This window comes from Mandrillus leucophaeus, unplaced genomic scaffold, assembly GCF_000951045.1.
Source record: "Mandrillus leucophaeus isolate KB7577 unplaced genomic scaffold, Mleu.le_1.0 Scaffold36, whole genome shotgun sequence".
Taxonomy (NCBI): domain Eukaryota; kingdom Metazoa; phylum Chordata; class Mammalia; order Primates; family Cercopithecidae; genus Mandrillus; species Mandrillus leucophaeus.
Genome location: NW_012103809.1, coordinates 7,171,318 through 7,183,924, shown reverse-complemented (window position 1 = coordinate 7,183,924; position 12,607 = coordinate 7,171,318). Strand labels below are relative to the sequence as shown.

Below are 12,607 nucleotides of genomic sequence, written 5' to 3'. Positions count from 1 at the left end.
TAACAGTAACTTATAATATCATCTAACACAGATCATGGTTAATTTGTTACATTTGTTCAAAAAGTCTTTTTATCAGTTGGTGTGTTTGAGTCAGCGTTTAACAAGATCTACACAGATCTACACATTGTGTATGGTCGAAATACTTCTTGAGTATTTCTCCCTTCCACTCCTTCTTGCATTAAAGAAATTTTTTATTATAATGAAAAATTTCAAACATACACAATAGAGAGAATAGAGAAGTAGAGCCCCAAGTGCCCATAACTCAGTTTCAATTGTTTTGTTTTTTCTATTAATCATGCCACATTATTTTTAATTATGTGCAAAGTTCTAACATGTCACCCAGGGACCACTTCACCCACTGCTCTGTTTGGCCACCAGTCTTTTGTCTCTCTCTCCAGCAATGGTGAGGTGGATACCCTTTCCTCAGGGAAGAGAAATCCATGGTTTTTTGCCCTTGCCAATAACAAAAATGTTGGAAAGTGGAGTGGCAAAGCTGTGGCCATTGGCATCTTTCACGTGAACCACGTCAAAAGATCCAGGGTGCCTCTCCCTCTTGGTCTTCCAATTCTTCCCAGGTTAGCACCTTCAGTCACCATACACAGGTTACCAGTGTAACTTGATGAAATCAAGTAATCTTGCCAGGTCTCCAAATCAATCTGAATGGTATCATTCACCTTGATGAAGGGATCAGGGTAGCAGATGGTGCGAGTATCATGAGTCACCAGATGAGGGATTCCTTTTGTGCCCACAAACATTTTTCTCACTTTGCACAACTTGTACTTGGCTTCCTCAGGTGTAATACAATGTTCAGCAAAGCAACCCTGGGGTGTCATACATCAGACAAAAATTCTCTCCCATCTTGTCAATGCTGATGACATCCATGAATCCAGCAGGGTGGGTTATATCAGTTCGGACCTTGCCAGCGATCTTAATGAACTGCTGCATGCAAATCTTCTTCACCTCCTGTCAGGGGATACTTAAGTCTGTTCCTTAGGAAAATGATGAGAGGGAGACACTCTCTCAACTTGTGGGGACCGGTGGATGGACGAGGAGCAAACACATCGGTCAATTTATCCAGTATCCAATGCTTTGGAGCTGCTACCCACTTCAGATGCTTCTTGGGACCATGAGCCATGGCTGCGTTAGGCAAGGAAAGATGACCTCGGTCTTCTGCTGCGTGTAGAAATTCATTTTTTTTTTTTTTTTTTTTTGAGACTTTTTTTTTTTTTTTTTTTTTTGAGACAGGTTCTCATTCTGTTGCCCAGGCTAGAGTGCAGTGGTGCAATCACAGCTCACTGCAGCCTTGACTTCCCAGGGCTCAAGCAATCCTTCCAACTCAGACTCCTAAGTAGCTGGGACTACACGTCTGAGCCACCATCCCCAGCTAAGTTTTTATATCTTTTTTAGAGATTGGATATCACTTTGTTGACCAGGCTGGTCTTGAATTCCTGGTCTCAAGTGATCCTCCCACCTCGGCCTCCCAAAGTGCTAGGATTACAGATGTAAGACACAGTGCCTGGCCTTCACTAGTTATTGATATATGGATGATCTGGTTTCATCTATATCTCCTTTCCAACCTCTACTCCTACCCCTAATGTTATTTTAAAACAAATTCCAGGCTTTATATAATTTCAAAGGTAAATACTTCTGTATGTATCTCTAAAGGATAAAGAATTTTAAGAAAGCAATCACAACATTTTTGTTACATCTACAAAAAATTAATGATTCCTTAGTATCATCTAGTATCCAATAGGTGGGACGTTACCATTTCCTTGATGAGGCTAGGTGTAGTGGCTCACACCTGTAATACCAGCACTTTGGGAGGCCAAGGCAGGAGAATCACTTGAGCCCAACAGTTTTAGACTAACCTTGGCAACACAGGGAGACCCCCTCTCTACAAAGAAAAAAAAAAAAAGAAATTAGCCAGGCCTGATGGTGTGTACCTATAATTCCAGCAACTTGGGAAGCTGAGGTGGGAGGATCACTTGAGCCCAGGAGTTTGAGACTGCTGTGAGCCATGATTACACCACTGCCCTTCAGCCTGGGTGACAGATGAGATCCTATCTCAAACAACCACCACCACCACCACCACCACCACCACCACCACAACAACAAAGACAATTTCCCTGATTGTCCCATAAATGTCTTTTTACAGTTGGTTTCTTGCAAGCAGGATTCAAACAAGGTCCATACATGGCATATGACTGATACATGCTATGGACTGAATTGTGTCCCTGCTAAATTCATATGTTGAAGTCCTAACCTCTAACATGACTATATTTGGAGATAGGGCTTTTGAGGTCATAAGGGTCTTAATCCCATAGGATCGGTGGCCTTATAAGAGGAAGAGAGACAGAGAGATCGTGCTCTCTCCACAAGCATGCACTGAGGAAAGGTCATGTGAGCACACATGAGAAGGCAGCCGTCTATAAGCCAGAAAGACAGCCCTCACCGGAACCCAACCCTGCTGTCACCTTGAGCTCAGACTTCTAGTCTCCAGAACTGTGAGAAATACATTTTTGTTGTTTAAGCCACCCAGTCTGTTGTATTTTATTATGGCAGCCAAACCAATACAATATGCTTCTTAAGTCTCTTACATTCCCCCACTATCATGCCCTTTTTATGCCATTCATTCATCAGAGAAACTGTATCACTTGTCCTACAGAAATTCCCACATTCCAGATTTCACTGGTTGTAAACAAGTCATTTAACTTGTTTCTCTATCCCTGTATTTCTTGTGAACAGGTAGACAGACCTTGGTTTGATTTAGGTTCATTCTGGTAAGACATAAAGGTGGTTTGGTATGCATTCTGATTGTATCATATCAGGAAAAATATGATGTCTGATTTTTCTGTCTTTACAGGTTTAAGCTGATGGGTTAGTGCTAGATGTTCTCAACCTGATCCATCTATAATAAAGATCCTCATCAACTTATCATCTAATGGTTTTTGCAGCCACTGCAGTTCATTGCCAGAATCCATTAATTCAATAGTGACTTGGAACTGATAATTTTCTAGTTCTGTTATTTCTTTTTCTTAGCTGTGATCCTTACATAAAGAAGAAATTTCTCATATCAACTACTCGGTTATACTGAAACAGTTTATACAGAAAAAGGCAGAATAAGATCCTTTCCTTTTATTTATCAGCCTGCCAGGAGTTGGTGCCCTTCCAATCTCCATAGGTGACCATGGATTTGTTTTTAAATTACCATTATGTGAACTATTGGATTTTTATATATTTGATGTGTTCCACTCTATTATCTTTTTCCATGAAACTGACGCAACTATGGCCAGAGAGAACCCCTTCAAGTTGGCCTTTGCATTCTTTGGCTGTCATCCCAAGATTCTTTCACAGTGCCTTTGCTTTGGGGCATAATAAGATGTTCTAGCCTTATATCGAAAAACTCCTGTCCCAGATCATGACTCAGTTGTTTTTCCAAGGATCCCTGGTGTCTTTTTAGTAAGAGGTAGTATTTAGAAGTCATATCTGGTGCTACGGTTGCTCACTGCTGCTGAATTGTCATTGCTTCTAGGTCTGATGGACAGTGCTGAGGATTGCAAATGTCCTCCATCACCAACGAAACTGTAAATAGCTCTTTGAAACTTAGTAAATTGCTCGAAGACTTTTTTGTTTTGATTCAGGGTCTTACTCTGTTGCTCAGGCTGAGTGCAGTGGTGTGATCGTGGCACACTGCAGCCTTCAACTCTGGAGCTTAAGTGATCCTCCTGCCTCAGCCTCCCGAGGTAGCTGTCAGGCTGAGTGCAGTGGTGTGATCATGGCACACTGCAGCCTTGAACTCTGGAGCTTAAGTGATCCTCCTGCCTCAGTCTCCTGAGGTAGCTGGGATACAGGAGTGTGCCACCATGCTTGGCTAATTTTTTATTTTTTGTAGAGACAGGCTCTCGATGTGTTGCCCAGGCTGGCCTCGAACTCCTGGACTCAAATGATCCTCCTGCCTCTGCCTCCCAAAGTGCTAGGATTACAGGCATGAGCCATAGTGCCCAATCAAAGACTTCTTAAGAGATTTTTCATTTTACTAAGAGGGCCAGGCATGGTGGCTCACGCCTCCAATCCCAGAACTTTGGGAGGCCAAGGCAGGCGGATCACCTGAGGTCAGGAGTTCAAGACTAGCCTGACCAACGTGGAAAACCCCATTTCTACTAAAAATACAAAATTAGCTGGGTGCATGCCTGTAATCCCAGCTACTCAGGAGGCTGAGGCAAGAGAATCGCTTGAACCTGGGAGGCAGAAGTTGCAGTAAGCCGAGATCACACCATTGTGCTCCAACCTGGGCAACAAGAGTGAAACTCCATCTCAAAAAAAAAAAAAGAGAAGAAATAATGATTGAGAAAACTGAGCACTGGTAGAAAAATAAGTACTAAAAGATAGTCAAAGTATCACCTTGCACAGATAAATGTTGGATACAAATGATGGCACAAAAACTAAATTAAAATACATGTTACTGAATATTGTGTTTCTTTTCATGTTATTTTACTCTTTCTAATCATGATGGTTTATTCAATATATAACAAAATATTATTTAAGTATTTATACTTGTTAGTAAAGGCCCAATAATGACAGTTAAATGCATGAATGACACTCATAAATCAGGCTAAAGTTCTTTGTCAAGCCCTGTGTTTTGATTTGGGGTTCAGACATATGCTTACCTCTAGTGGAGAATGGTGCGTCAAATGACCATAGCTGGAATATTTGACTGGTAGCCCTTGTTCTAATGCTTTACTCACACATTAACCTTTTGATCATTATTTGCATTCCCCTACAGATTGCTTCATAGGGAAAGGAATGCATTGACCAACAGACTTGAATATTTCAATCTGCTAGGCAGTGGTATTTCCTGTGTCAAAACCATACATAGGCGTTTTGATTTATACATCTGTTTTCTGTGACTTTGGTCAGTGTGAGTCAATACTCTGAATCTAATTGACCAGATGAACTGGAAAAACTGGATTTTCCGACGTTCTCAAATCAAACTCTGGACTGACAACCCCATCAAGATTCCACCATCCTGGATAAGTCCTGCGTATGAAGCCAGTCTGCCTCTCTTTTTAAGGTAGTACATTACTTTTGTCCTTTTAGGAGAGGGTGCGGTCACCATTTAGAACAATGGATGGAGCATTAGCTTTGTTTCCAATCATGCTGACCGTAACTCTGTGTGCTGTGGCCCTGTATTATTCTGCCTCATTCCTCCATGGTTCTGCCTCAGTCTTTGCACTGCTTTCTTTGGCCTGGAGCCAAGGCCACCTACAACACACACTGTAACACAGCCACCTCCTGGTCATTCTCCAGGTCTCAACTCAATTATCCCTTCTTGGGGAAAACTTCCCCAACCCTCAGACTAGGCGATGTTCTACGTTCTCATGGCATGCTGCACCTTTCCTTCCCACCACCTGTGACAATTCATAATTAAACATTAATGCGTGATAATTAGATTAGGGTTGAGAGATAGGGACTCCCTCTGTTGTATGAACCTTTTATCTTCTGTGCCTATCATAGAACCTGGGATGACAGTAAGTGCCAATTACCCATGTTAGTACCTGAATGAATGAATGACGTCTGCCCGAGAGAGGCCAGTGACGAGACAGGCCAGTGAATGTGGCACACTGGGAAACCAGCTCATGGGGGCTCACATGAGGGGCAAATTCAGCCTCACCCATACTCTCTTTTCCTCTCCTGTAGCTCAGCATCCCTTAAGCCTGGGCTAGAAGTTCATTAGCATCCTCAGACCCACCAGCTGGCTTATCCACAGGGCGTAATCCTTCATCCTAGTTAGTCCTGTGCTGAGGCTGGGATCGAGTGTGTTCTTGGAGTACTATGCTCACTACTCTTACCTCTGCCGTTTTCTGATAGAGTTCCTTCCTTAAATCCAGTGTTTTTCCGTGACAGGCACCCTGCCCCAAACGTCAATGCACTAGATGCTCTGCTCAGCATCCTCTCTCCTGTTCCTTCAGGGGATTTCTCCACCATCATGGGACTTCGGTTTTAGTCTGTCCCTTATTTGTTGTGTGATCTTGAACATACTGCACTGGCTCTTGAGCCCTCGTTTCCTTAATTAGAATACCGTATAGGGCTTATCACGTGCCATTCTACTACCATGCCCTGGTGCTTGAGGAACTAACTAGATAATAAAGACAGCAGCACTTCTTCACTGAAGGTAACAAAAGAGTGCCTGGCCAGTCTAGATTTGGGGAAAGCATCTCTAAAGAGGTCACCTTGGAGGTGAGAGCTGAAAGACAAACAGGAGGTACTTTAAAAGGTGTGAGGTGGCATGATGACAACTTAATCCTTTTCAACAAGTATTTAATGGAGCAATTTCTGTTTCTGGAATTGGGTTATTAGTCAATTTAGAGAAAACAAAAAGGCACATTATACTCCTGGGCTTCCTGCTGCTGACAACTGAGCTCTAGAGACCACACATGCACACAGTTCTGTGGTTCTCAGCCACGGGGGTTTCTGCCCCACATAGGAGGAAAATCTGGAGACAATTTTAGTTGTCATAGCAAGGGTGGCATGCCACTGGTACCTTGGGGGTAGAGACCAAGGATGCTGTTAAACATCCTGTGATGCACAGGACAGTCCCCCACGACAAATGTGAAGTGTTGAGGTTTAGAAACCCTGACACAGCCAAAGCAATGAGCCAAAACCACAATACCGAACATCAAGGGCCAAAATCAGGGCTGCAGACATTTCCACTCCTAAAAATGTTTACTCATTTTCAAAATTTGTCTCAAATATTCTCTCACCCTTGAAGCCACCCCCAATGCCCCCTAGTCAGCCTTCCTAAGGCCCATTGTTTAAGAGCACGGGGCTTGAAGGCAGACACAGCTGGGCTCACATCCCAGCTGCACAACTGACTGACTGGGTGGCTTTGGGTGAGTCCCCTCACCTCTTGAAGCCTCTTTCTCATCCATAAAACAGAGGTAACAGCACTGGTAGTACCACAGTGGTAATATCACACAGTGTTCGAGTGGCGAACACATGTAAGTCATAGTATCCGACGCCCAGTGTGCATCCAAGAAACGGGAGAATTCTTTTCTTTGTATTCCCACAGGGGCTTTGCCTGTAAGCTGCTGAGGTGACTTGGCTAATTTCACCCTGTACCAGGTATTGCTCTACTGCTTAACGAATTTTAATCCATTTAATTTTTATAACAACTGTTTGTGTTCCCCTCCAAATTCGTATGTTGAAGCGCTACTCCCAATATGATAGTATTTGGAAATGGGGTCTTTGGGAGGTCATCAAGTTTACATCACGTCGTTAGAGTGGAGTCCCCATTATAGGATTAAGAAGACGAAGAGACACTAGAACTCTCTCTCCTCTATGTGAGGATTTGGCAAAAAGGTGGCCATCCTCAGACCAGGAAGAGAGCCCTCACCAGTTATCAAATCTGCCAGCACCTTCATCTCAGACTTTCAGTCTCTAGAACTGTAAGAAATAAGTTTTTCAAAGCACCCAGTCTATGGTTTTTTTCATAGCAACATGGACTAAGACAACAGCCTCATAAAATGGGAAGCATTTTTATATCTTTCACAAATACGGAAACCGAGGGCAGGAGAGTGTGCGTGGTCTCCAACGTTCAGCTGAGAGAGATGCAGGATTACAGGCAGGACTCTTCCTTTCATTCTTTCAGGAACCTTTTTGAGCATATGCTATTTATCAAGGACTTTAATAAGGACTGGGATATGGAATCAACGGAGACGCTTCCAATTTTCACCATCTAGTCACGGAGTCATGCAAATAAATCAATGATTACAGGATCTTGGGACAATTCCAAAACTGTCACACAGGGAGCTGCGGGGTAGCAGAGCACGGAGAGTTAGGTCATAGGGCTATGGGATGGGTACAAGACAAAACCCGGCTTTGAATCTCACCTCTGCCACTTACTAATGTTTTGGCCTTTTGTGAACCACTTAACCTCTCCAAATTTTGGTTTCCTCATCTGAAGAAAGGGCATAGCACTTACTGGCACCTGGTGAAGATTAAACTGAATTTCGTATGTGGGACTCCCTAAAATGCCAGTGAGAGCCCTGTGGCACTGCGTAGCCGGGAAGGCTTCCTGAAACACGAGACGTGCGTGTTGCGTTTGGAGTGAAGCGGTTGCTCTATGAGGACAGCACCTGGGTCTAGAGGGTTGTGGTTCATAACAATTCAATCACTAGTCTTGAGTTGAAACTGCCTCTATGAACTGACACGGTTTAAAGCTGGCCTCCTCACTGGCCCACAGCTGGGCACTCTTCATAATGTATCGCCCTCTTTCGCCCAGCAGCTGTGGTAAGCTGGAAAGCATTTTCACCTGGCTAATGTAATGAGGAAGGTGGTAATAAATTATTGAACGTGAAAAAAGTAAGGGCCTGCCCCTGTGGCTCCTGCCTGTAATACCAACACTGAGAAGACAAGTTAGGTGGATCACTTAAGGTCAGGAGTTCAAGACCAGCCTAGCCAACATGGCGAAACCCCATCTCTACTAAAAATATGACAAAGTCAGCCAGTTGCGGTAGCGCATGCCTGTAATCCCAGCTACTCGGGAAGCTAAGGCAAGAAAATCACCCAAACCCAACAGAGAGATTGCAGTGAGCCCACGTTGGGTCCAGAGTTGATAGGTTCTTGATCTCACTGACTTAAAGAACGAAGCTGCTAACTCTCGTGGTGTTACACTTCTTAAAAACATTACATCTTAAGTTTGTTACTTCAGATATCCACTTCTTAAAAATACCACACCTAAAGTTTGTTACTTCAGATACTCAGACGTGTCCAAAATTTTTTTTTTTCCAGCGAACATGGGATCTTGCTTGCCTCAAAAATAAAGCTGCAAACTTTAGTGGTATCACATTTGCACAAATAGAGCACACCTGAAGTTCTTCATCTCTCCTGGCAGTTTCACTACCTCAAGAAATAAACCCACAGACCTTCGCCAGAAGTGTTACAACTCACGAAAATAATACTAACCAAAAATATAAAGAACTGACACTTCCATCCATGCAGGAAAAAAACAAGAAAGACTTGCAACTGGTAACCCAGGTGGCCGGCTTTTATTCCCTTATCTGGCTCCACCCACATCCTGCTGATTGGTCCATTTTACAGAGAGCTGATTGGTCCCTTTTACAGAGAGCTGATTGGTCCCTTTTACAGAGCACTGATGGTCCGTTTTACAGAGACCTGATTGGTCCATTTTGACAGAATGCTGATTGGTGCATTTACAAACCTTTAGCTAGACACAGGGTGCTGATTGGTGCATTTACAATCCTTTAGCTAGACACAAAAATTCTCGAAGTCCCCACCCATCCCAGAAACTCAGTCGGGTTCACCTTCCCCTGGTACTCACCTGTGGACTTTGTGGCACGTAGTGCGGGGACTTTTGGCAATGCAAAGGGAGCTCGACCCAGATAACCAAGACGAAAAAAGGAGAAGCGAGAAAGAGAGGGAGACCCACTGTCGTGGCCAGCGACCCCGCGAAGAGGGAATGGCCGTCCACGCACCGGTCTTAGACTCCGATCAAGCCAGCAAGTGCCGCCCGCAAGCGCCGCGGCGCAGCCTCGGTTCCCCCCACCCCCCTCCCGCGCCTCTTTCTCCACATCTTCCTGGGAGCAGAGGGAGCCGGCTCCGGCCTCGGCCAGCCCTAGAGAGGGGCCCTTACAATGCAGTGGTGGGCTGAAGGGCTCCCCAAGTGCGGCCAGAGTGGACACCGAGACCGAGGAGGCGCCGCGAGCGAGCGAGCGAGGGTTGCCAGCACGTTGTGCCACTATACTCCAGCCTGGGAGACAGAGACTCCATCTTAAAAAAAAAAAAAAAAAAAAGGAACTAAGGTCTCTGCAGCACCAGTGACCTTGCCCCTACCGGTCATCAGATGGCACATTGCCGTCGCGTGTTGGCCTTCAGAGTCCAGCCCTCTTCAAGATGGCCCTGGATGTTGAGCTTGTGCAGGAGGTTCCTCGCAGTGGGAAATAGCGCTGGGCCCACACAGTGGCATTTTGGCCCACTTGGACTTCAGGAGGGAGCCTGGGCTTGGGAGCAGATGCTGGCTAGCTGCCTAGCTCTGGGCAAAGGTTAAACATCTCTATTTTTTTTTTTTTTTTTAATCTCAGAGCTGGGGACAGTGTTAGCTATTTTGAGCGTCTGTTGTAAGGACTGGAGTTAATCTGTGTATCGGACCTAACACAAAGCCCAATACACAGTTTTAATGCCGTAAAACGGTAACCGTTCCTGCTAAAGATTTGCGGAGGCATTGTGCTTCTGAGCAAGTAATGAGCTATTTAGTATCCTAAGCTACTGGACGGTTGAAAAAAAAATTCATACTTATAGTCAGCCCACACTTTCCTCTCAACAGCAATCTAATTTTTTTTAGAACACTAAAGTCTGTCCGGGGACGGTGACTCACACCTGTAATCCCAGCGCCTTGAGAGACTGAGGCAGGCAAATCACCTGAGGGCAGGAGCTCAAGACCAGCCTGGCTAAGACGGCGAAACTCCATTTCTTGTAAAAATACAAAAATTAGCTACCCAGGAGGCAGAGGCAGGAGAATCGCTTGAATATGGGAGGCGGAGGTTGCAGTGAGCCGAGATTGCACCACAGTACTCCGGCCTGGACGACGGCGGAAGATTCCGTCTAAAATATATGTATATGTCTATCTTATAACAGAAAAGTGCGCCAATCATCACATACATCACACAAACATCACAAACTATTACAAAATAAATACACTCCTGTGACCAATATGCAGATGAAGTAACAGAACACGACCAGCACCCCAGAAGACAAGCTCGAAACCCCTCCCAATCAACCCTTCTTTTAGCACACGATTCTGACCTGTGCCGCCATAAATTAGTTTCCTATAAATGAAATCACACAGTATGCGCTCTTTCGTGTTTGGCTTCTTTCACTATGTATGTGAGGTTTGTCTATATCATTTCTAGTAGTTGTAGTTCATTCGTTCTCATTGCTACGTAGATCCCACTGAGTGAATATACTTGTTTGTTTATCCCTTTTAATCACAACTCTTAAAAAACATGTTTAATGTGAGGTATCAGGATAATTTTCTTAACCGGCTATTTAACCTTGTATTTAAACTTGTACGTACAAAAAAGTTAATGTCTTAATCTTGGGACCTTGCTAAACTTGGCATGAAATAGGTTAAGTAACCCAAGGGGTGCTGGTGAGCCCATTCTCTCACGATCCTGCCAGAGAATAACTTCAGAGCTTTACAGGGGTAATAAATACAGCTGTACACGGAAAAATCAAGTTTCGGTGGGGGGAACAGCACCAGTGGGTATTTTAGTATCTTTTGGAAACCTTACCCACTGTATTTCCAATTACAATTGTTTATTTCATATCAGGAAGAAGGAAGCTTCCAACCTTAGATACTGTGGTGGTTTATTTTTTATTTTTTTAATCTTCAAACCTGTCCTACTTCTTGGTGGAACTATGGGAACTATGGTTATATTTAAAAGGTTTGCTTATTTACTTACGCTCCAGTGAGTGACATTGCTTGATAGTGGTGAGTCTAGCGTCTCTCAGTGTTTTGTTTGTTTTATTGAAATCCCCAAGATACGAAAAACTCAGAGGTTGTCCAGCCTAGCTGTGAATTATTTGAGCTTAACATCTGGAATTCCTTTTCAGCTATTTTGGCAACAAGGAAATCCCCAGTGTATTTTGCCCCAAGCACTTTTGCACTTCTTTTTAAAAAAAATCTGTGGTTTAGAAAGTAATTTAATCTCGAAACCCCTAATTATAGTATTTTAAACTTACTCATTCAAATGGTGTTTGTAAAAAGATACTTGTTCCAAGAAACCTGTAAGACACTAAAAATCCTACTCACTCGACTTTCCCTTGCCAGAAATAGAAAGAGTGACTGCCAAGAATAAATGAAGCTGTACAACCACTTTGTAAAACTATTTGGCATTATTTCTCAAAATTGAACATTCGTACAACCTATGACCCAGCAATTTCATTCCTGGGTATCCACCCAAGAGAAATCCATGCAGAGATACGCACCAAAAGACATGTGCCAGAACATTCATCCCAGCACAATTTGTAACAACCTCCAATTGTAACCAAAGCTGAATATCTCTGAATAGTAGAATCAATGAAGAAATTGTGGTTTAGTCATATGATGGAATATTACACAGCAATCAAATAAATGAACTGCAGCTGTGCATAGCACACTGGCTGAATTTCCAAAACATCATGTTGAATAAAGGAAGTCGTATGAAACAGAGTACATATTATATCATTCCATTATACGATGTTAAAAAAAAAAAAAAAAACCTTTGTCATTAGAGGTGAGAATAGTGGTTGCCTTTGGGGAGAGGAGAACACATAATGATAGAGGGGCTGGAAGGGAACTTCTTGGGTGCTGATAATGTTCCATTTCTTGACCTGGAAGGTGGTTACACAGATGTGAGCACTTTGTGATAATTGACGAACATCAGTTTTGGTTAGTGTACTTTTTAATAAACAAGTTTTTAAAAGTAAAACAGAATAAATGCATGCTATACCTCATGAATTTTAATATTTTTGGACACCAATCTAACTCTGAGAAAATATATGTATTCCCCCCATCTCATAATCTTTACTTCATCTAATTGGAAGGTAG

At 43.3% G+C, this 12,607-nt stretch overlaps 1 pseudogene; it reads right to left on the bottom strand.

Annotated features, from left to right (window-relative positions):
* Positions 1-351: 351 nt before the first annotated feature.
* LOC105546473 lies at positions 352-1,135 on the bottom strand (annotated as a pseudogene).
* Between the last annotated feature and the right edge of the window lie 11,472 nt (positions 1,136-12,607).